Here is a 25103-nt window from a genome sequence, read left to right as displayed (position 1 = left end):
GAAAAATGACAAGACGGCTAATGTGTTTGTTTTATTTGTGCTTAAAATAAAGACCACAAAACGTGGGCTGGTAGCTGGTACACATCTGTCATCCCAGTATGCCAGAGATGGGAGATTAACAGAGGGTCAGGGGTTCAAGGTTACCCTCAGCCTGAGCCACACAAAATTCTGTTTGATAAAAGCAAACAACAAAAACAACCAAAAACCAAGCCAAACAAAAACAAACAAACAAAAAACCCAACTATGAAGCAAGACTAGAGATGTGGCTCAGTTGGCAGAGTGCTTACCTAGTCTCTAATACTTCATAAAGTAGGCATGGTGTTACAAGCCTCTCATTCCAGCACCCTGGAGACAGAGGCAGGAGGATTGGGATTTCAAGATCATCATCCACTACATAGTGAGCTGAAGGTGAGCTACATGAGACCCTCTCTTAATATGAATGAATGAATGAATGAATGAATGTACAAAAAATTTAAGTAATGTTCTCACACCTCTGGCCTTATTCTTTTTTAGAAGAACTCAAAGGAACTAAATGTAAAAGCAGAGGTTAATCACATCCTGATGACTGTCTCAATGTCCCCAACAGTGGGAAAGAATTAATACTATCTGATGGTGTCCTCAGTGGTGGTTTACAATGATGCTGATTAACATTGATGTTGAGGCGGCCTGCAGTGGCACACGCCTTTCATCCCAGCACTCAGGAGGCAGAGCCAGGCAGATCTCTGTGAGTTCGAGGCCAGCCTGGTCTACAGAGTGAGATCCAGGACAGGCACCAAAACCACACAGAGAAATCCTGTCTCGAAAAACAAAACGAAACATTGATGTTGATTATTAACTTGTCCTCTGGGCTTGTCTGAGAGGGATTGTCTAGATTGGGTTAACTGAATTGGAAAGACCCACCCTAAATGTGGCCTGCACCGTTCATGGGCTGGGATCCTAGACTGAGTGGCAAAAAGGAGAAAGCGAGCTGAGCACCAGCATCCATGGACCACTGCTTCCTCTGTGGATGCGTCATGCCCAGCCACTTCACACTCTTGCTGTCACACCATCCTTGCCATGACAGATTGCATTCAAACTGTGAGCCACAATAAACCTCGCCTCTCAGCTGCTTCAGACTGGTATTTTTGCTATAACAATGAAAAAAAGTAACTAATACACCTCCCTCCTAAGAAGGCTTTAGGGTGTTAACTAAATACCAGGTTCCCAGACCTTACTCTGGATGTCTGGAGTGGGTCCAGGATCAGTATCTATGTGAATTACTCTTTTAACTGAGGAAGAATTGGGCAGAATGGCAAGCATCTCTAATCTCAGCTGTCAGGCAGTGGTGGCGCACGCCTTTAATCCCAGCACTTGGGAGGCAGAGCCAGGCGGATCTCTGTGAGTTCGAGTCCAGCCTGGTCTACAGAGCAAGATCCAGGACAGTCAGGGCTACACAAAGAAACCCTGTTTCGAAAAACAAACAAAAAAAAGTTCAAGGTCATCCTTGGCTGCATAGTAAATTCCAGGGCTACATGAGACATTGTCTCATAATAAAATAAAAATAAATGAGGACCAAATAGAAGACAGGGCAAATTTGGGGGGCTAAATATATCCAGCTACTGTCATTGTTCAGTGTGTACTTCACTGCTGTTGACCCAGAAACATGGATTAGTTTTAGGTTGGTCAAACCTAAGACTGATGGCTTTGGTTTCTCAATAGTGTACAGAACAGAATTGAATTAGGAACATGAAATGGGCAGTAACATGGCCACCTAATTAGCATCATGATTAGATACTTTTCCCCCTGAAGCACAGTTTTGTGAAGGAGTAGTCAGAAGAGCATTGTGGTGGCTGGTTTTGACTGTCAACTTGGCAGAACTGAGAACCACCTAGAAGACAGACCTCTACGCATGTAACGGGATGATTGACAGAGGGGGAAAGACCCGCCCCTCAAAGTGGAAGGGAACTTCCATCAGGCAATCCAGATATAAAGAGATGCAAGGAATAAGCAGTTTCCTCTGCCTGCCTTCACGTCTTCCTGAGCAAATGTGTCTGTCCCTAACGCTTTGGTCCATGGTGGATGCCAGACTCCATCTTCTTTGGCTTGCTCATATGCACCAAGTACCAGTGATTCTCTAGGGAGCTTCTTTCTTCTCACACCCAATTGGGACTGCCTAGGTATCCAGCTCTGTGGGCTGAGCAGCTATCAAGTTCCCAGAGTCTCTAGTGTGCAGACAACCATGGTTGGACTACCATGACCCTATTGCATGCCAATCTAATAGATTCTCTTTGTAAGATGTGCACATTCTATTGGTTCTGTTTCTCTAGAGCAGTGGTTCTCAATCTTCCAAATGTTGCGACCCTTTAAGACAGTTTCTCATGTTGTGGTGACCCCCCAACCATAAAATTATTTTCATTGCTACATCATAACTGTAATTTTGCTACTGTTAGGATTGCAATGTAAATATCTGTGTTTTCTGAAGGCTTTAGGGGGACCCTTGTGAAAGAGACAATTTACCCTCAAAGGGACTGCACCCACAGTTGAGAACCGCTGCTCTAGAGAACCCTGCCCAATACAGGCATAAAGATAAGGAAAGGAGCTGAATGTGGTGCCCAATCCCTTCAATACCAGCACTCAGAAGACAGAAGCAGGAAGATGGAATTTTGGAGGCCAGCCTGTACAGTGAGACCCTAGTTCAAAAATTCGAACAAAATGATGAAGAATGGCCAAAACCATATTGCTATGGTTCAATGACAAGTTATTTATCCTCTGTGAGCCTCAGTTTCCTTATCTGTGAAGTACAACTAATACATAACATGGATAAATTTTCTAAACACTATGCTAAGTGAAAGATGCCAGATACTTCAGGCTGTACATTTATCATATAATTCTATTTATGTGAAATGTGCTGTATGACCAAATCCATAGAGACAGGAAGTAGATCAATGGTTGACAGCGGTGGCGCAGAAGAGGGCAAGGGGGGGCTGACTGTTTAATGGCAGGAGTTTTTATTGGGGTGATGACAGTGGTCTGGTACTAGACAGTGATGATGGCTGCACAATGTTATGAATTGTTGAATTCATAATGTTGTTGAATGAATACAAGATGTTTCTGGGTTGGACGCTTTAAGATAGTTAAAACGGCTGGGCGTGGTGGCGCACGCCTTTAATCCCAGCACTCGGGAGGCAGAGGCAGGCAGATCTCTGTGAGTTCGAGGCCAGCCTGGTCTCCAAAGCGAGTTCCAGGAAAGGCGCAAAGCTACACAGAGAAACCCTGTCTCGAAAACAAAACAAAACAAAAAAAAGATAGTTAAAACGGTGGCTGGAGAGATGGCTCCACCGTCGCTAAGAACACACACTGCTCTTTAGAGAGGACCTATGTTCAGGTCCCAGCTCCAACATAGGGCAGCTCACAATCACCTACACCGCCAGCTCCAGAAGATCTGTCACGCTCTTCTAGCCCCTGTGGGTACCCTGAGCATAAACACATATACGCAAATTTAAATTAAATCCTTTTTTGAAAAGATATTTGAAAAGAAGGTGGGGAGATGGCTCAGTTGGTAAAGTGCTTGCTATACAATCGCAACATGCACAATCTCACACACATGTACAATTGTGCTCATACACACACAAAACAAAGACACGCCCTCTATGTATTTGTGCCAGGAATCATAATCATGAGACCAACCAGAACAAACTAATTTCAAATTGTTTCTGTATTAAGACCTTCAAGAAGACTTTTCTTTTTTCTTTTTTTTTTTTTTTTTTTTGGTTTTTCGAGACAGGGTTTCTCTGTGTAGCTTTGCGCCTGTCCTGAAACTCACTTGGTAGCCCAGGCTGGCCTCGAACTCACAGAGATCCGCCTGGCTCTGCCTCCCGAGTGCTGGGATTAAAGGCATGCGCCACCACTGCCCGGCTCAAGAAGACTTTTCTATAGCCTTGAGCCTGTATATACCTCTAATGGCCTACCCATAAATAAGAGACATAAAAATAGCAATAATGAGCTTGGGAGGGAAAAAAATACTAGCTAATTTACACCATAATCAAAATACCCAGGAATCTTTAACAACTGAAGTACTGATGCCAGTCTCCGTCATAAGCACACCCGGCTGCATTATTCCACGTGTGAGTGTAATTTCTAAATTGCAGTGTATAATGTGGAAGGGTGTGCACTTTCTGAAAGGCAAAAAAGTATTTATGTTTCTCTGCGGCATCGTTCCCCGATGAGAGAAATCAAAGGGATTATTGGAACAGCGTATTACAGAGCTCGGGAGCGGAACAGTTCAGGAAAAGACTATCATTAATCTTTACGCAGCTGCAGAGATGAACAGGGAGTACAGAAGAGTGGGCCTTGTGCTTCCAGTAGCCAAGAGGCATCTTGGCCCCAGAAACACCTGTCTGTCCTAAGAGTAGCCGTTGACCGACTCGGAACAGTGAGGTCAGAGCTGCTATGGGTGAATGAACCCCCCACCAATCAGCTCTCCCCAACCCAAATCGCACCTCGAGTATCTGACCAGTATGTACTCCCTGCACACATGCTTCCGCTGCCGCCACCACCTAAAGGACAGAATCTAAGTTTTGGTGTCATCTATTTTTCGCACAGCTGTGACAGAACACCTGATGAGCAGCTTAGTAAGGACACGCCTCACTTGGCTAAGTGCTGGCTGTGCAAGCATGAGGACCTGAGTTTGGATCCCCCCACATCCGTAAAAAGAACCAGGCATGGGACACATCTGTAATCCCAGTGCCGGAAAGGCAGAGACAGGCAGATTCCTGGAGCCTGCTGGCCAGCCAGTCTAGCCAAATCAGATAGCTCCAGGTTCAAGGAGAGAACTTGTCTCAGAAAACAAGATGACAGTGATTAAGGAAGACATCTATGTTGTTCTCTGGCACACACACACACACAGAAAAGCAACTTATTTTGGTTCACGGCTTTAGGCAGGCATTACCAGTGGGCCTTCTCCTGTGGTGATGGGAACGTGCATCAAGACTTGTTACGTATGGGTAGATCAGGAAGCAGGAGAGGAGACCGGAAGCAGTGTTAGGTTGCATCCCTCAAAGCCCGTCCCCAGTGTCTTACTTACACCAGCTCAGCCTGACCGCTTAAAGGATCCACAACCACCCTCAATAGACACTAGCTTGAGACCAAGTATTCCAATACACGAACTCGTGGAGACATTTCACATTGGAACTTAGAAATGGGATCTTGCAAAGAGAGCTCACCTCGGCTGAGGCACGTTTCATCTTTCTGTCTACTGTGGATTGAATTCATCCCTCAAGGTTCTTGTGTTGGAAGAGTTGTACACAATGTATTAGGAAGTGGTATAAAGGGGTTATGGGAGGTCCTTGGGTCATATAGAGATAGTCCCTCAAAAGGGATTGTGGGAGACCTGAAGAGATAACTCCGTGGTTAAAAGCACATGCTGCTCTTGCAGAGGAGCCAGGTTTGGTTCCCAGTACCCACATCAGGCAGCTCACAACTAGGGTAACTCCAGCTCTGGGGGATCTGATACCCTCTCCTGGTCTCTGCAAGCATTGTACTCACATGCATATGTACACACAGAGACATGCATGGAATTGTATTTTAATCTTTAAAAAGAAAAAGAAAGGAATTCTGGGTCCCGGGTCCCATGCTTGCTCCCCTCCCCCACATGCTTTCTGCACACAAGCTTCTACCATGCATTCATTCTTCCTGGAAGCCTTCTTCAGAGCTGAGCTGACGCCGGCACCGTGCCCTCCAACCTCTGGAACTAAACAAAACTCTTCTTTGTGATACTGAGATCTTGGTGACCACAAAGGGAGAGGTTACAGTTTAACAATGATGTCTTAACACGTGTGACAATAACGTGTGTCAATCTGAAAAAAGCACGGAGAGTCCTGGTTAATTTTTATTGTCAACTTAACACAACACAGAGTCATCTGGGAGGAGAGAACTTCAACTGGATCAGATTGTCCTGCAGCCATGTCTGTAAGAGACTGTCTTCACTAACGAGGGATATGTCAGGGTCCAGCCTACTATGGGAGGCGCCATTCCTAGGCAAGTGGTCCTGGGATGTATAAGAAAAATAGCTAAAATGAGCGAATGAGTGTTTCTCTGTGATTTCTGCTTCAGGTTCCTGCCCTATCCTCCCTCAAAGATGGATGGTGACCTGGAAATGTAAGATGAACTATAACCTTTCCTCTCCAAGCTTCTTTTGGTTGTGGTGTGGTCACGCAATAGAAAGCAAATTAGGACACTAAGGTACTATAGTAACAAAAAATGACTAATACTCCAGCCCCTTCTATTTCCTCATTCTGCATGTCACTCAACAAACATTTTGAAATATTTTAAGTTTTCTAAGTATACCTAAATGCAGTGATTTTTAAATGGGGGCAATTTTGCCCCTTCCCACTGTGATAATACAGAAACCTTGAAGACTTTTTTATTGTTCCAAGTAGCATCTAAAGACAGAGAATTCTGCTAAACACTGCAGTACACAGAACATCACCCACTCCCCCCAAAATAAACAATCCAGCCCAAAATACCAATAGTGTCATTTTTGAGGAAACTCTCCTTGGTAAATTGCACCAATTGCCCCAAATATTCACTCATTTGTAACAGTTAATATTGTCAACCTGACCGAACTACCTAGGTTAATTCCCAGCCCATGGTATAGGGTCAGCCACATTTAAGGTCGATCTTCCCTTCTCAGTTAATCCTCTATGGAAACACCCTCACAGACACACCCTCACACCCTCACCAATGCCCTAGGTACATATTTTGCATATGTGGGAGGTGAAGGGACATGTATGTGGGTACATCTGCATGCGTGTGTGTGTGTGTGTGTGTGTGTGTGTGTGTGTGTGTGTGTGTGTGAGGGCCAGAGGACAACTTCAGCATGCCTCCACAGCCATCCATTTTGTTTTTTTGAGACAGGGTCTCTCACTTGCCATATAGGCTAGGGTGGCTGGCCAGAGAACTTCTAGGGTACACTTGCCTCTGCCCCCGCCCCGCCAGCACAAGAATTATAAGCACATGCCATCACACCCTGCTTTTTAAGTAGGTCGTAAAGATCAAAGGCAGGTCCTCATCTTGTGAGGCAGGCACTCCTCAGACTGAGCACACATACCATGGACACACATTGGTATCAGAGAACAGTTTGCAGGAATTGGCTCTCTCTTTCTGCCATGTGGGTCCGGGGATCAGGGATCGAACTGAGATCTTCAGACTTGGCAGCAGGCATCTTAATCTGCTGAGCCATCTCACTGCCCCCCCCCATAGATGCCTCTTAATCCAATCTAGTTAACAATCAGAATTAACCATCTCAAGCTGTTTGTTGCATCCCTTACCTCCAACTCTTACTAGATAGCGAGTTCCTGGAGAGCGGAAGTCTCACTGCGTCTCTGGCTGCAAGGCCGAACTGTTAACAAGAGTGGAAATATTTATGGAATGCCAAGGAATGGACCGGAAATTGGGGAAAGGTGATTGCCAAGGGCATTTATTTATCAGCTTTGGCTCTGCCACTGAAATGGTGCCTGGAACATGTCCCAATCCCTGGGACAAAAGAAGAAACTCTTGGCTCCAACTCGCTGTCTGGGTTTCCCTGCCAATCAAAGTTGTCATGGAAAGGAACGGCCTCTGCTATTATGTTGAGCACAATGAGACTGTTTAGAGGAGAGCTTTACCTTCAGGAAATTCCAATGAGCCTGTTTTATTGTTACCTCCCTACAGTAACGACTCCCATGGGGTTAAACCAGGTGTAAAATAATTACTAAAACATCCCTGCCACAGACAGAGAAGGCTGTACGGAAGCGAGGCTCCTGCTTCAATCGGAGAGGGAAGGGCTTACTCGTGGAAACAAAACGTGGCATGGAGGCTGTACAGAGAAGAGGGGGGCAATCACGGAATAAGAGTGTGGGGAAGGAGGAAGAGTCCAGACTTTTCATCCCAGCCACAGATCACGCCACTTCTTGCCTCTGCTGCTCGGTTGTCGTCGGTCTAGAAAGCAAACCTACAAAACACATCTTTCCTTAAGGTGGTTGTTGTCGTTGCGGTGGGATGTCGTCCTCCGAGAAATAACAACCTCCGGATCAGGCCGGTTGAACTAGAGACGCAAGCACAGCCAAGAAAGTGCTCGCTGAGCATGCGTGAAGCCGTGGGTTTCCCCAGAAACTCAAGTAAAAGCCACATCTGGTAGTGCGTAATCTCAGTGCTAGAGAGGTGCTGGGGATCCCTGAGTGGCCAGCCTAGCCTATTTGCCACGCCCCAGGACAGCGAGAAACTGTCTCAAAAAAGTCAGGGTAGAACGTGAATTTGACCTTTGGCCTCTATACACACACACACACACACACACACACACACACACACACACACACACACACACCAAAACAATGCAGATGGAGAAAGGTGCGGCCATTGTGAGCCAACTTTGTCTGGGAGATACTGTTCTCCAGACAAGGAGCTAAGGTCCTATGGGAAACCAAAAGAGGATGAGAGATTCACCAAGGAGTATTTTCCAGGGCTGGAGAGATGGCTCAGCAGCTAAGAGCGCTTAATGCTCTTGCTGAGGATCTGAGTTTGGTTCCTGGCCCTCATGTTGGTGGCTCACAACTGCCTGCAACTCCAGACCCAGGGGACCTGACGCCCTCTTCTGGTTTCCATGGGTACCTGCACTCAGTAAGCACTGTGGTACTTTGAATGAGAACGCCCCTCCCGACACCCCCCCACAAAAAAAAATACCCACTCACATATTTGAATGCTTTGTCCTTAGTTGGTAGAACTGTTTGGGAAGGATTAGGAGGTGTGGTCTTGTCAGAAGAGGTGTGTCACTGGGGATAGGCTTTGAAGTTTCAAATACCCATGCCATTCCCAGTTAGCACTGTCTCTTGCTCTCTGTCTCTCTCTATGTCTCTCTGTCTGTCTCTCTCATTCTCTGTGTCTCTGTCTCTATCTCTCTCTATGGTGTTTTGTCATGGCAATAGGAAAGTAACTCAGGCATGTACATACCCACACAAAGACAGAGGCACGTGCACACGGAAAAATAAGATGACGTGATGTTTTTAAGTATTTTCCTTCCTTTACACTTTGGTGTTCTGCACCAAAAGAAGAATCAAGACACTATTAACTCGAATGTCACCACCTCAAAAGCAGCTATGTGTTCTCTGAGCTGACAGAACACGGGTAAGAATGTAGCATAGAACTATGTTGTGTAGTATTAGATCGGGGTAGCATTCAGATCCTGACACGGGGCTTTGGATAATTAGTTTATTGATTTGTGAGCTGTGTTCAGAACGAGTTGGGTTTGTCAGCACAAAAGCTGGATTTGGGCAATGTAATTGTTTTCAATAATACAGCACTTGGGTATCAATAACATCCTCTCCTTAAATACATTTATTCTTTAGGGCTGGAGAGATGGTTCAGTGACCATGAGCATGTGATGTTCTAGTAGTAGAAGACCCAAGTTCACTTCCCAGCACCCACACCAGGCAGCTCCAGTCACCTGTAACGCCAGCTTCAGGGGCTCTGATGGCCATTTCTGGACTCCATGGGCATCCGCACTCACACGGGCACATAAGTACACACACAAACGCATGCGTGTGCATATACACACACATATACATGATCTTAAAAATTAAATTTATTCTTTGGCAATTTCGTGTGTGTGTGTGTGTGTGTGTGTGTGTGTGTGTGTGTGTGTGTGTGTATGACCACACTCTATCCCCGACACTCCCTAATTCCCTTCCCATTTCCATCACTTCCTCAACAGTCGTCCCTATCTCTGTCCCCCCTCAACCCCCCAACTCCTCACCCCCCCCCCACACACACACCCACTTTCACAGCTTTGGTTTTGTTTTATGACCCACCGAGTGTAACAACGGCTGCTACTGTGTGAGACAGGAACAAACATCTGCTCACTCCAGAGCGGGAACAAACCACAATTCCACCAAAGTCCCACGTGGTGAACCACTGTGTTCAAACACAGGAGCTTGTGGGGACGGTTTACATACCATACCGTCTAGTCTGTCTTCTGTTGGTAAAACACTCTGACCAAGATTACAGGGGGAAAGGGTTTATCTGGCTTACACTGACTGATCTTAGTCCATCACTGAGGAAGTCAGGGCAGATACTGAAGCAAGAGCTTGAAGCAGAAACCACAGAGGACTGATGCTTGCAGGCTTATTCCCTGGCTCATACTTAACTAGCTTTCTTTTTTGTTTTGTGTGTGTGTGTGTGTGTGTGTGTGTGTGTGTGTGTGTGTGTGTGTGTGCGTTTCGAGACAGGGTTTCTCTGTGTAGTTTTTGGTGCCTGTCCTGGAACTTGCTCTGTAGACCAGGCTGGCCTCGAACTCACAGAGATCCGCCTGGCTCTGCCTCCCGAGTACTGGGATGAAAGGCGTGCGCCACTGCCACCCAGCCTTAACTACCTTTCTTATACAGCCCAGGACCCCCTGTTCCATGACGATGCTGCCCACACTGAGTTGGACCCTCACAGATCAGTCATCAATGAAGACAATCACACAGACCAACCTGATGAAGACTGCTACTCAAGTTTGTTTTTTCCTTCCCCAGGGATGCTAGACTGTATCAAACTGACAGTTAATACTAACTAGGAAACCACACTGTCTTAGTCAGTCTCCCGCTGCTGTGAAGAGACATCATGACCATGGCAACTCTTATAAGAGAAAGCATCTAACTGGGCCTTGCTTACAGTTACAGAGGTTTAGTCCATTATAAACTTGGCAGAACACATGGCATCATGAATGCAGACATGGTAGCTGTGAGTTCTACATCTGGATCCACAGGCAGCAGGAAGAGAGAGCTACTGGGTCCGGCTTGAGCTTCTGTAACCTCACAGACCACCCCAAGTGACACACTACCACCAACAAGGCCACACCTACTCCTACAAAGCCACACCTCCTAATCCTAAGTAGTGCCACTCCCTAATGACTAAGCATTCAAATACATAAGCCTATGGGGGCCATTCTTTAATTTACTTATTTTTATTTTATGTACATTGGTGTTTTGCTATGGGTGCCAGGTCCCCTGGAACTGGAATTACAGACAGTTGTGGGTGCTGGGAATTGAACCAGGGTCCTCTGGAAGAACAGCCAGTGCTCTTAACCACTAAGCCCTCTCTCCAGCCCCACCCACCATTCTTATTCAAACCACCACACACACCCTAACACTTTATAGCCAAGCTACAGCCAGCCCTCATTGTGAAGCTGTCTTGATACTCTCCTGGATTCATTAAACTGGCATTAAACTCGGGTATCGTCCAAGATGCATGACAAACTTAAGATCTTCTTGCGTTAATCTTCCCAGTATGGAGGTCCCTGGACTGTACCACAGGCTTGGCTGGGGGTAATTCTTTTATTAAAGTGTGTGATGGGGACTCTTGACTGTCAGCATGACAAGATCTAGAATCATCTAGGAGACAAACTTCTTGGCTTGTCTGGCAGGCAGTTTCTAGATTGGGTTCATTGAGGTGGGAAGACCCATCCTGAATGTGGATGACACTATTCTACATTCTGGGGTCCTGGACTGAATAAAAAGGAGAAAGTGAACTGAGCACCAGCATCCATCTCTCCCTGCTTCCCGGCTGTGGATGCCATGGGACCAGCCGCCTCAGGCTCCTGCCGCCATGCCTTCCCCACCATGACAGACTAGACCCTGAAATTGTGAGCAGAATGAACCCTCTCTTGCTTAAGCTGCTCTTGTCAAAGCAATGAGAAAAATAGATCATGCGAAATACTAATCCAAACTCAGGATTACTGATTTTTATTTTTTTAGAGCCAGTTAGATATTGAGACTAGACATATCTGTGAGCTCTGGGTTTGACTGAGAAACCCTGACTCAGGGAAGAAGGTGGAAGAGCGATGGAGAGTGATTCCTAACACCAACCTCAGGCCTCCATATGGACACATGTGCATGAGCATCTACACATATGTAAATATGCATACACACATATACACATACACACATACATATACACACACATACATATACACACACATACACATACATATACACACATACACACATACATACACATACTTCATACACACACACATACAACACAGAGAAAAAGAAAAGAGAATGTCAAACTACTACTTCTCTCTATCTCAGGTCCCCAAAGTCCTGGTGACAGACACATGCCATCACCAGGCGTGAATTATTGTCTCAATAACATAATAAATTCACAGATATTGTTAAACAGGATGCTCATTTGGAATTCCCCACAGCCAGCATCTATTAAAATTACAAGAACATACCTGGTGCTCAATAAATACTTGTTCAATTTAATTAGCTGGTTAATCTGAGTATTAACTATAATGTATCCAATTCAGAAAGCCACAAACATTTAATGAGCACTCCCTGCAAGCCAAGCTCTTGAGAAATAACAATGAATAAAGAGTAGTGCCCAGTCCCTAGGCACTGTCTATAGGGAGGGGAGACAAAAAAGCTAAAATAGTTATTTCGTAATAAAAGTGTAATTCTATAATAGGAATAAGAGGGAAGTGGCACGAGAAAATTAAATCCTGACATAAAAATAGAAGAGGGGATCATGAGAAGATGAACGGGCCCAGTCAGAGGGGGCAAGAAGACAAGAATGGGTCAATGTGTTGAATGTTAATAAGACCAACATACACGATACCATGTCTGAAAATGGTACATGAAATGCATTACTTTGTATGATGAATGTATGTCACCAGAAAGGGGAAGTGCCCAGATATTGCACCCGACGACAGAACTACGGGAGAGATAAAGGACAGACAATTCCCTGCACTTAGTGAGTCTTCAAATAAATTGTATTCAGTATGAGACTCAAGAGATACTAGAGTGGCTGAAGTTGTTTGCCGCCAAGCCTGATGACCTGAGGGCAAAGCCCTGGACCCTCATGGGAGAAGGAGAAAACTGACTCCCTCAAATTGTTCTCAGACTTCCACACGTAGGTGGTGGCTTGTGTGAACATGCCTGTGGGTGAGTACACACACACACACACACACACACACACAAACTAAATAAACAAATGTGATAATAAAAAGTAAATAAATAGAAGAGGTGGTAGCCTTTATAGAACCATTTTACCCTTATTGATAATCATATAGCCACAGTCATAATATCTGCTCACTTAATTTCGTGTATGTCTTAATTTTGTTTTCAGGCAGTGTAGGAGAGCAAACTTTGTGCACGCTCACTCATTAAGCTATGTCCCCAGCTCAGCTGTCTCTTAATTCTGTACTATACCAACTTTCTTGAATTAATGGAGAAATAAATGTTTTTGGTTACAGTCATTCGTCAACTGCCAGCACTGCATATTATCTGCCAGTACAAGAGTATTAAGACATTGAATTAGGGGCCAGCAAGACGGCTCAGCAGGTAAAGGTGCTTGCAGCCAAGTCTGAGGACTTGAATTTGATCCCTGGCACCCACACGGCGGCAGGAAAGAAGTGATTCCTGCAAGTTATACTTTGAACTACACACACACACACCACACATACACACACACACACACACACACACACACACACATGCACACACATCTTCAAGCACATACAAAATAAATACATAAAATCATAATAAAACCCAAAATGTTGAATTAATTTATTTTGCTTACTGGCTTGTGACTTTAAGAGGAGTAAGAGTGAAATCCCCCCTCAACACCTTTTAAAACCTTTTTTTAAAAAGGTCAGTCTCACAGCTGTAATCCTTCTAACTTTAATAGGAAAACACAGCCTTTATTTTATTTTACTTTTTTTTTTTTTTTTTTTTTTTTTTTTTTTAGGTTTTTCGAGACAGGGTTTCTCTGTGCAGCTTTGCGCCTTTCCTGGATCTCACTCTCTAGACCAGGCTGGCCTTGAACTCACAAAGATCCGCCTGCCTCTGCCTCCCAAGTGCTGGTATTTTACGTTTTGAAGCAGGGTCCTGTGTAGTCCAGCTGACCTCAGACTCACAATGTGAACAAGGATGACCTTGAACTTCTGATCTTTCTACTTCCACCTCCTGAGTGCTGGGATTTCAGGCACGTACAACCACACTCAGTGTCTGCAGTGCTGGGCATGGAACCCAGGGCTTCCACATCTTAGACAATCACTCTGCCAACTGAGCTACACCTCTAGCCCTAAAATAAACAGGCCTTCTCATCTATCTATCTATCTATCTATCTATCTATCTATCTATCTATCTATCTATCTAATTTTATGTATGAGTGCTCTGCATGTATACCTGCATGCCAGAAGAAGTCATTAGATCCTATTATAGATGGTTATGAGTCACCATATGGGTGCTGGGAATTGAACTCAAGGACCTCTGGTAGAGCAGCCAGTGCTCTTGACCACTGAGCCATCTCTCCAGCTGCCAAATATGGCTTTCTTAATTGTTCAAAAAAAAAAAAAAAAAGAAAGAAAAATCCAAAAAGAAAGGAAAGCTACACACAGGCTGTGATGTCACAGACCTTCTTGGGGGGGGGGGGGGGAGGGTGGAACCAAGCCAAACAGAAGGAATGCTGTAGGTGAGATCACAACATTTGTAAAACAAATGCTCAGGGCCTGGAGAGATGGCTCAGTGATTAAAAGCACTTGCTGCTCTTGCCAGGACCAGAGTTAGGTTCCCAGCACCCAGATTGGCGGCTTACAACTACCCATAACTCCAACTCTAGGAGATTTGGGGTCCTTGAGGTCACTGGCCAGACTACTCATTAAGCCTACTCATCAAGCTCCAGGTTCAGTGACAGACCATGTTTCAAATAAACAAATAGGTAGGGACTGGAGAGACTGGCACAGCAATTAAAAGGCACATAGTGATCTCCAGAGGACCCAAGTTTGGTTCTCAGCACCAACTGACAACCAACTGCCTGTAATTGCAGCTCCAGGGGATCTAGACGCCCCCTTCTGGCATCTGTAGGTACCTGCATTCACACTCACATACACATAAATAAAAGACCCTTAACTTTAAGGGTTGAGGATGTAGCCCAGCAATATCTTGCCTAGCATGTGCAATGCTCTGGATTTTATCCTTCATTCAGATAGGCACACACACACACACACACACACACACACACACACACACACACACACACACACACACAGAAACCTGAACTTGAACCCAAGTCCCTTTGACCTGGAATGTCTCTTCACACAGTTGAGTAACTGTCTCACTCAAAGGGGATTTGCAGATCATTAAAGACACACTTCCTACTTCCCAAAAAACCTCAAGACAATAAAGCAGCCAGCGGTGGTGGCTCACGCACAGCCAGGTGGATCTCTGTGAGTTCAAGGCCAGCCTGGTCTACAGAGCGAGATCGAGGACAGGCACCAAAGCTGCACAGAGAAACCCTGTCTCGAAAAACAACAACAACAACAAAAAGACAATAAAGCAAAAAAAAAAAGGTGCAGATTTGGGATAGGATCTGGATATAGGGAGATGCTTCTGAGCCTCCCCATGAGCTCCTTCACAAAGACAACTTATATCATCCCCATGGGGTCAAAGAAAAAAGATAAAAGACCCTAGGCTCCAAAGAGCCCCAGACAGCCAAGGATTCTGGAGCTGCTGAGGCCAGGAAAGAGAAACAAAGACCAGGAGAAGAGGAAATGGGCCACATGGAGCTCAGCCCACTCGCTGCCTAAAGATGGAGGGAAGGATAATATTTCATATCAGGATAATTATAATACATGAATTTCATTAAGGGGCTTTCTCGAGCCATATTTTTATCTAGTTACAAAAGTAATACATATTTATTAGATCTGTCTTGGAAAATATACACACGTGATAAGAGGAAAATAAGTCACTTACGGTACCTCCACGAGACACAACCTCATTTAAGTCTGATATATTAATTTCTGGTTTTCATCTAAAATACACACATTTTTAAGATTTTTTAAAAAATGGCATTATTCTGCCTTGCTTTTGAAAATCTGTGTGTGTGTGTGTGTGAGTTGTGTGTATATATGAAGTGTGCGTGCCTGTCTGTGTGTGAATGGGGGAGCATGTACCATAGCACATATACAGCAATCAGAAGAAAACCTCAGCGGTCAGTCTTTCTGATCCACCTTGATTGAGAAGGGTGCTTTTCTACTGATTAGTGTGTGTGTGTGTGATATGTGTGGTGTGGGGGGTGCATGTTCACATGTGTGGATGTGTGGTGACTTCATGCAGTACACATGTGGGAGTCAGAGGAAACCTCCATATCAGTCCTCCCTTACCTTCTACCTAGTTGAGACAGAATCTCTTGTTCTCTGTCATATATGCGAGGCTAGCTGGCTGGTGAGCTCCCGGGCATTCTCCTGTCTCTACCATCTCACTTTAGGAATAGCGGGATTACAAGGCACACTACCATGCCTGGCTTCATGTGGGTTCTGGGGATTCTAACTCAGCTCCTGAAGCTTGCACAGCAAACATTTGACCCACTGAGGCATCTCCCCAGCCCTGATCTTGCTTTTTAGCCTCTGTTTGTTTAGATCACACTTCATCTACGTTTTCCCATAGCAGTATCATAACCCCCACACATAGAGCGCTTCCCTTCACCTTGTATCAGAGCATGTTCACACTCCAGTTCTGAGACAGGAAAGCAGTTTCCTGGGTGGGTGAGATTGCTCCAGTGGGTAAAGACGCTTGCCACTAAGCTGATGACCTGAGTTTGAACCCCAGAACCCATGTGGTAGAAAGAGAGAACTGACTCCCACAAGTTGTTCTCTGACTTCCATATGCACATCACCAACCCCAGCACACAAGGCAGGGGTGGGGGGTTAGGGGGGGTGGCGCCGCGCGCACAGACACACATACATTTAAAAGGCAGTTTCAAGCTTTTTTTTTTTACTACTACAAACAACGCATCTTGAACAAACATATTTACCCAAATCATGATTATCTTCCCAGAATCAATTCCTGCAAGTAAATTACATGCTTATTTTTTAAGGCTTTCAATGAATACTGCCAACATGTCCTCCAGAAATTAAGCATGTTCTGATTTATATTCCCACGAGCGGCGTGTGAGAACACCGCCTTCCAAACAAGGCACAAAGCGCAGCTCCATTATTGAATGCGAGCAGCTCTGCTAATGAGCTGAGCAGTCAAAATGTAACTGGATTAGAGCTATGGCAGGTTCATTCTATCTGCTCTACAGGGCTTACGTACGTCCCAGGGACACATCGTTTTTTTCTTCCGCTGTCATGACTTCTGGAAAATAACCCTGACTGTGCCTAACATAAATACTCCACAATTATTACCTGCCAATTAAAAATAAAAATACACATGTTACTTAAGAGAGAGAATAATCATGATCCCCACCACTGCTTTAATCAAGAAACAACAATACAACACTTCATAGGGTTCTCTGGATGTTGCTGCCGTAATCCATCGAGTAGATTTTTATCTAACTTTTAAAATTCTTATCCTTTTAAAGGCATGATTTCTTTCTGGGCTTCCGGCTCAAGGGAACATTCCTTTGAAGGTGAAAGATCTATTAACACAGAAAAGTACAGTACACCTGGGAATATCACCCATCATCATCTCAAGCCATCTGTCTTCTAGGTAAGACCTTAACGAAGGACTGGGGACAAGGCTCAGGGGTAGAACACCTGCCTAGAATCTCCCGTGACTTATCGGGAACACGGCTAAGTGGCACAGAGTTTGCCCAACACACTCTAGTGAGATCTGGAGATTCTGGGTCAGTACTAGGCCCCCTGTCTAGAATCTCCTTGATGAGGGATTGGGGGCAACTCAAAAGTAGAGTACCTGCCTAGAATCCCCTAGTGAGGGGCTGGGGTGGGGCTCAGTGGTAGAGTTCCTGCCTAGAATCCTCCAGTGAGGGGTTGGAGGTGTGACTCAGTGGGAGAGCACCTGCCTAGAATCCCCCAGTGAGGGGCTGGGGTGTGGCTCAGTGGTAGAGCACCTGCCTAGAATCCCCCAGTGAGGGGCTGAGGTATGGCTCAGTGGTAGAGCATCTGCTAGAATCCCCAAGTGAGGGGATGGGGTGTGGCTCAGTGGTAGAGTTCCTGCCTAGAATCCCCCAGTGAGGGGTTGGAGGTGTGACTCAGTGGTAGAGCACCTGCCTAGAATCCCCCAGTGAGGGACTGGGGTATGGCTCAGTGGTAGAGCACCTGCCTAGAATTTCCCAGTGAGGGGTTGGGGTGTGGCTCAGTGGTAGAGCACCTGCCTAGAATCCCTAGTGAGGGGCTGGGGGTGTGGGTAGCCAGTTGAGTACATGCCTAGCAGATACTGGTTTCCATATCCAGCACATACACACACACATCCGTTCGCATCTAAAATCCCAGTATGTATGATTTCTTTGGGCTTCTTTACAGGTAGGAAAAGTTCACTCATCCCAACTGCCTGTCTAGCACAAGATTCTAATAAGGAAAGACTGGACATGTCTGGTAAAAGTTGAGGCTCAAGATCAATCCAGTTCCAATCCATTGGCCAAGAGCAAATTTAAAAGGGAAACCCACGCACCCACCCCCCAAAAAACTAACTTTAGTACAAACAACATTATGATTCTGGTGAGTTATGAGTTCCCAGAGATTGGAGGCACATTCAATGAAACATGAGTTGTAGAGACATGGAATTCTCTTCTTATCTCTTTAGAAAAGAAGGAGGAGCCAGGCAGTCGTGACACCCATCTTTAATCCCACATTCAGCAGGCAGAGGTAGGCAGATCTCTGAGTTCAAGGACAACTTGGTCTGCATAGTAAGTTCCAGGACAGCCAGGGCTACACAGATTAAACCCTGTCTTGAAAACAAACAAATAAAATAAAAACAAGGAGGAAGAGGAGACCAAGAAGGTGGTGGTAGAGGCGGAGGAAGACGTGAGGAGAAGAGGCTGGACAGGAACCCCCGAAATGACTTTGCAATTGGAATATGCAATAAGCGAAAATTAGTCCCAGGTAGTTTGCTGCCTTAAGTTCAGGGAAGCATTTCCTCGCAGCAGACAGCATCATGGTTTCCCCCTTCATTTTTTGGTTTGTGCCAAATATCTTCAGTGAGGGCTGCTTTATTGGCTTCATGCAATTTATCGCAGCACGAGAATGTGATTGTAACACAACTAGTATTTTAGCTTTATCTCCCACTGGCAATTTTTCTTCTTTATGGTGACTCTACTGTCTACATTAATACAAGCCATAGAAATTATACAGCGTGGCGACTTGTTTCACGCAGTTCCCTTTCTAACAAAGAGCAGAACCTTAAGAGCCAACTTCCATAACCCAGTGATGGCTAAATCCACGCCGGGGAGCAGCAATAACATATAAATACAAGGATTTACAACTCAATACACTGATTTATTTGATGAGGAATCATTACAAAGCCTCATTTTCCCATTGACACAAAAAGAGGAATATGAACTTTTTTTTAAAAAATTACTTTTTTTCCCCCATCACGTGTTTATGTAAGGGTGGGGAATATGTGCCTGTGAGGGCAGCTGCCTACACGGGCCAGAAGAGTGTGTCAGATCTCCTAGAGCTGGAGTTACAGAGGGTTGTGAAACGCTTGTACCCAGGAATGGGTGCTGTGAAAAACTCAAGTCTACAAAAGCAGTATGCACTCCTTCATGCAGAGCCAACTCTCTGGTCCCAAGAAGCAAATGTTCCTCTTTTAGAAAAATATTTTACTAATTATTTGAGAATTTCATACAATGTATTTTGATCATAGTTCCCCAACTCCAAGTCCTCCCTCTAACTCCGTGTAGATCCCCCCACACACACACCTTCCTGCTGCAACAGATACGCCCTCTCTTGTTTTTTAAATAACCAATCAACTCCAACTTGTGCTACTCCTGGGTATGGGCCATCCACTTAAAGAAAACTGACTCTCTGCTCCCAGAAACCATCAACTGTCCATAGCTCCTCAGTTAGGGGTAGAGTCTAATGAACCCCCTTCCTACCCTCTGTTAGAATATTCACTGTCTTCTGCTGGTAACCAGAGCTCCCACGGGGTCCTGACTGCAGTTGTCCCGTAATGAATGTCCAGAAGGCACTGTTTCTCTCTAGTCCTCCCCAGACTCTGGCTCTTACCCCCTGAGCTCTCTTCTATGATGGTCTCTGTGCCTCAGGGCTGGACTGAGCCAGACAGCAAAATGGTTCTTAAAGATCTTCTAAGTCCAGGACCAGGGAGATAGCTCAGTCAGCAAACCGCTCGCCTTGCAAGCAAGGGGAATCCGAATTTGACCTTCAGAATCCATGTTTTAAAAGCCTGCGATGACAGGATGTGCTTGTAATCCCAGCAAAGGAGAGATGGACACAGAGGCTCCCTGGGGACCACTGACCAATCAGACCGGCCAACTCAGACACCTCCAGGTCCTAGTGAGTGACCCTGTCTCAAAAAAAAAGTCGATGACTCCTTGAGCATCCTTAAGAAGAATGACATCTGAGGTTATGCTCGGCCTTCCACATGCTCTCTCTTGCACCCAAACTCATACCCACACATACACATGTTCATGTACACACATACTCGCACAGGCATGCCCAAAGATCTTTTTTTTTTTTTTTTTTTTTTTTTTTTGTTTTTTTTTGTTTGTTTTTTTGTTTTTCGAGACAGGGTTTCTCTGTGTAGCTTTGCGCCTTTCCTGGAACTCACTTGGTAGCCCAGGCTGGCCTCGAACTCACAGAGATCCGCCTGGCTCTGCCTCCCGAGTGCTGGGATTAAAGGCGTGCGCCACCACCGCCCGGCTTCCCAAAGATCTTTTAAGATAATTCAAAATCGTCTTCACATAAGACCCCAGGACATAAACCACGTGATAACAGTACTAGCTCTGGGAGACAACTAGAATACTTCCGGTATTTGTCATGATTGGCTTTAATTGTCAACTTGGCACAACCGAAATCTGAGAAGAGAGTCTCAGGCAGGGATTGCTTACCTTGGGTTGGCCTGTGGGGATGTCTGTGGGGGACTGCTTTAACAAAATCAATGATGTGGGAAGACCCAGCCCACCGTGGGCAGCACCTCTCTAGGAAAGGAACCCTGAACTACATGAAACTGCAGGAGTTGAACAAGCACAAGGAGGCAGGTAGACATGGCGCATTGATCTCTCTCTGCTCTTGATAGTGGATGTGACCAGCTGCTTCAAGTATTCCCTGCCTTTACTTCCCCCAAATAATGGACTGTAACCTGGCATTGGGAGCTGGAACTAAACCTTTTATCCCCTAAGTTGTGTTCTGGTGGAATATTTTATCACAGCAACAGGAAGGAAACACATTCTCTAAAACTATGCTTATTTTGGGCTAGTGAGATGGCGCAGAGGGAAAGGTCCTGCTGCTCTGTTTGATCACCTGAGTTCAGTCCCCAGAACACCCGCATGGTGGAAGAAGAAAACTGATTCCCAAAATTGTCTTCTGTCTCTGTCTCTCTGTCACTTTGTCATTCTCTCTCTCTCTCTCTCTCTCTCTCTCTCTCTCTCTCTCTCTCTCTCTCTCTTTCTCACACACACACACAAATTAAAACATAATAAAATATTAATTTACTCTGGTTTGCATTTATTTTTCATTGTATATGTGTTTGTGCATGAGTATGTGTGTGCATACATATGAATGCATGGCCCACAGAGGCCAGAAGAGGATGTTTGGACCCTTGGAGCTGGAGTTACAGTGGACACCCTGATGAGGGTGCTGGGTACCAAACTAGAGTTCTTTGCAAGTAAAGCAGGTACTCCTAACCCCTGAACCATCGCTCCAGCCCCTTGTTTGCATTTATTGGCTTGAACTTTGCAACCACATTGTAGTCTGAAGGGGAACTATTGAACTGTTTCCAATTTCCTGAAAGTTAGCTAAGTGGTGTTCTAAATATACTCTGATTCATAGTTAGCCAGATCGATAAAATACATCATTTCTTTTAGGGGTCACATTTCTTGAAAGGCACTGAGAGAGCTTCATCTTCCAATCCTGAAAACTCCTTATTCTGTGTACCTTTAAGAAGTAAATAAGTAAAAGTGTATTACAAGCCAGGTGTGATGAGGGTTTACCATTCCAACACTCAGGAGGTGGAGGCAGGAGGATGGGGACTTCGTGGTCATCCCTGATGTGGTGGTTTGAATGAGAATTGACCCCCAAGGCTCATATATTCGAATACTTGATCCCCAGTTGGTGGAACTGTTTGTGAAGGATTAGGAGGTGTGGCCTTGGTGGAGGAGGTGTGTTACCGGAGGTGGACTTCTATGTTTCAAAAGACTCTCACTGTTCCTAGTCTTTGTCTCTCTGTCTGGTATTTATGTCTCAAGATGTGAGCTCTCAGCTACCACTTCAGCACCATGCCTAGCTACCTGTTGCCATGCTCCCCACCATGATGCTCATGGACTCTAACCCTCTGAAGCTATAAACTCCAAGTAAACCCTTTCTTTTATAAGTTGCCTTGGTCACAGTATTTAGCACAGCAGTAGAAAAGTTTCTAAGATACTTGTCTATTTAACAACTATGAAGCCAACCTGGTACATGAAACCATGTCCACCCCTTCCCCGCAAAGCAAAGAAAGGGAAAAAAAAGGGAGGGAATAGTTGATTCCATCAGGACACAAGTCATCGTATCATTATTCAAACAGTAAATACCACCCAAAGCCAACTGGGATCAACATGGTTGACCAAGATGGCAGTTGACTATCCTTTGCTTCATTATAATGGCGACATTATGGCATTAGCCTTGCAAATTTGGCTGCTTCCATCATGTATCTGATGCCATGATACATCCAGAAATTTCATATAAGGACAAAAAAGCAAGTAGACCCTATTCCAAAAAAAATCCCAGTCTATTCTTGGACTCTCCCACCTCCTGCCCCCAGCTCAGGCATGACCCATCCCTCCATTAAAGTTTACTAATAAAACGGGCTACCTATAGGCTGTGGATGAGGTTCAGTTGGGAGAGTGCTTGCCTAGCATATACAAACTCTTGGGTTTGATCCCAGCAGCATACACACTGGGCATGGTTGCACATGATATTAATACTTTACCTTCAAAATGTAGTCCAGGTTTCAAGTTTTCATAAACGTCTGGGGCCCGAAGGATTGAAAACGGTTCAAAGAAAAGAAAACCTCAATCATTCCATTAGTGGCAGATGCAACATCTCCCTATTTATTCATGAACACATCTGAGCAGTGAGAATAGTCGCCTGGCCTCTTCATTTGAATGCCAAGGACGTGTCTGCAAATAGCATCATAAATGGACACACAGAAAGCTACAATGAGATTTTCCAAATCAAAGATCCTCCTTAAAAATTTCCTATGGTAAATATTGGGGTTTTTATTATTATTGCTTATTTAGTTAGTTATTTGTTTGGTGGGGGTGGAGGTCAAAGGACAACTTGAAGTAGTCAGTTCTCTCCTTCCACCATATGGGTCCCAAGGGTCACCAGGCTTGTCAGCAAGTGTTTTTGCACACTGAGCCATCTCTGTGCCCCCATACTTGACTTTTAATTGAAATAGACTTAGTATCAATGAGTTTAGTAGCAGATCTGCCTGTCACATGACTTCTGTGAGGAATTATAGAACAATGGCAAATGACAACTCAGACGGTTGGTTTCTATAGTATGAGGATAGTCTCTTTAGGTTTCAGAGATTTCCACCAAATCCTCTAAGGTATAGTAAATGCCTTACAACACATGTCATTATCTGTAGGACAAATCCCCAACCTTTACTAAAATGCTACACAAAGCAGTTCTTCAAACCATAGAGATCTTAGGTGGAACAGAGAAGGGAGATTATTTCATCTTCTGCAGGAAATGTAACTCAGTTGGGAAAGTGTTCCCTAGTATGCTGAAAGCCCAGGGTTGTACCCCCAGCAACATGTGGCCTGGGCATGGTGGCATACGTCTGTAATCTCAGCATTAGGCAAGCAGATACAGGAGGGTCAGAAGTTCAAGGTTATCCTTTGCTACATAAAGAATATATTGAGGCAAATAAGACCCTGTCTCATAAGCAAAAAAGAACTTGATAGCTAATTATGGTTGTGTATGCCTATAATCCCAGCACTCAGCAGGCTGAGACAGAAAGATCTTAAGCTCCAGGCCAGCCTGGGCTACATAGTCAGACTCTGCACCCCCAAACACCACTACCACCAAGAGATTACTGAATAGAACAGGGACTATTAGGGAAGGAACAGAAAGGATAAAGAGAGGGCAGAAGAGAAGCAGGATTTGATCAAAACACAATATATATATATATATAAATATATATATATTACATATATCTGTGCATATATTTCATGTACAAAGTAATGTGCTTCACTGTGGTATCTATATGCAGATTATATATATATAATATATACATATATCTGTGTAGATTATATATAATATATGCATATATCTGTGTATATTAGATATAATCTGCATGTTGACATCACAGTGAAACATTACTTTACACATGTCTGTGTCTATAATCATAATAAATTTGAGCTGCTATAAATAACTTCCTGTCATCCCTCAAAGATTACAGATTCATTAACCTACTGGATTTGGTCTCAGAATTGTCCCTCACCCTGCTTCTCATGGAGCCAGGGCCCTGATCTTCTCCTGCAAGCATCTTCTCTAAAGAGCAATACAGCGTCAAGTGCCATCCACACACAAGTACAGCCTTACCCTCCGCTTTGTTGGGTGCGATGCGTTTCCTTCAGCAGTTACTCTCTAACAAGACTTTATATGTCTTAACACTCCGCCATCAGCCTTTGATTCTGTGCGCCAGGACTGTCTTGCTCTCTATCTCAGCAAGAGCACAGATGATTACATCACCTGAAACCTGAATCATTACACCCCTGCAGAACCAGGGTAGCTAGGAAGGATCTTAAGCAAGATTAAAATTTCATTTTTGAACAGAAGGAAGCAGGGCTTTCTGAGACCGACCAATTCTTGACTTTTACATGTGAGGCAAATTCATTCTTGTTTATTTATTTAAGATAGGGTCTCTTAGAATCCAGGCTGGCTTCAGAGCCATTATGTAGCTGAGGATGAACTTGAACTTCTAATTCTCCTGCCTCCTGTGATTACAGGTATGTACCACCATGCCCAGTTTATGTCATGATGGGGATTGAACCCAGGGCTTTATGCATGCTAGGTGAGCACTCTACCAACTGTGCTACAGCCTTACCCCTTAATTCCTGTTTTAGATGCATGAGCTGGTTGCCCTTCCACCAGCATTAATAGAGAGATGGATGAGTTCACCGTAGAAGAAGGTTTGCAA

General features: G+C 44.7%; 1 long non-coding RNA gene across 4 annotated transcripts in view; it reads right to left on the bottom strand.

The window, feature by feature from the left end:
• Window positions 1-24613, bottom strand: part of LOC128120211 (uncharacterized) — a 176347-nt gene extending 151734 nt beyond the window's left edge. For 3 of the 4 annotated variants that reach the window (XR_008221804.1, XR_008221803.1, XR_008221807.1), the window contains exon 1: window positions 24506-24613. This is a non-coding gene — a long non-coding RNA (uncharacterized LOC128120211). Of the gene's footprint in view, window positions 1-22883; window positions 23180-24505 lie in introns of those variants that run through there. The other variant, XR_008221806.1, reaches the window with a different exon arrangement.
• Window positions 24614-25103: the final 490 nt, after the last annotated feature.

This window comes from Peromyscus californicus, unplaced genomic scaffold (genome assembly GCF_007827085.1).
Source record: "Peromyscus californicus insignis strain IS unplaced genomic scaffold, ASM782708v3 Scaffold_2__1_contigs__length_46816999, whole genome shotgun sequence".
Taxonomy (NCBI): Eukaryota; Metazoa; Chordata; class Mammalia; order Rodentia; family Cricetidae; genus Peromyscus; species Peromyscus californicus.
The sequence above is the reverse complement of the archived record's forward strand: the minus strand, read 5'-3'. Positions and strand labels throughout refer to the sequence as shown.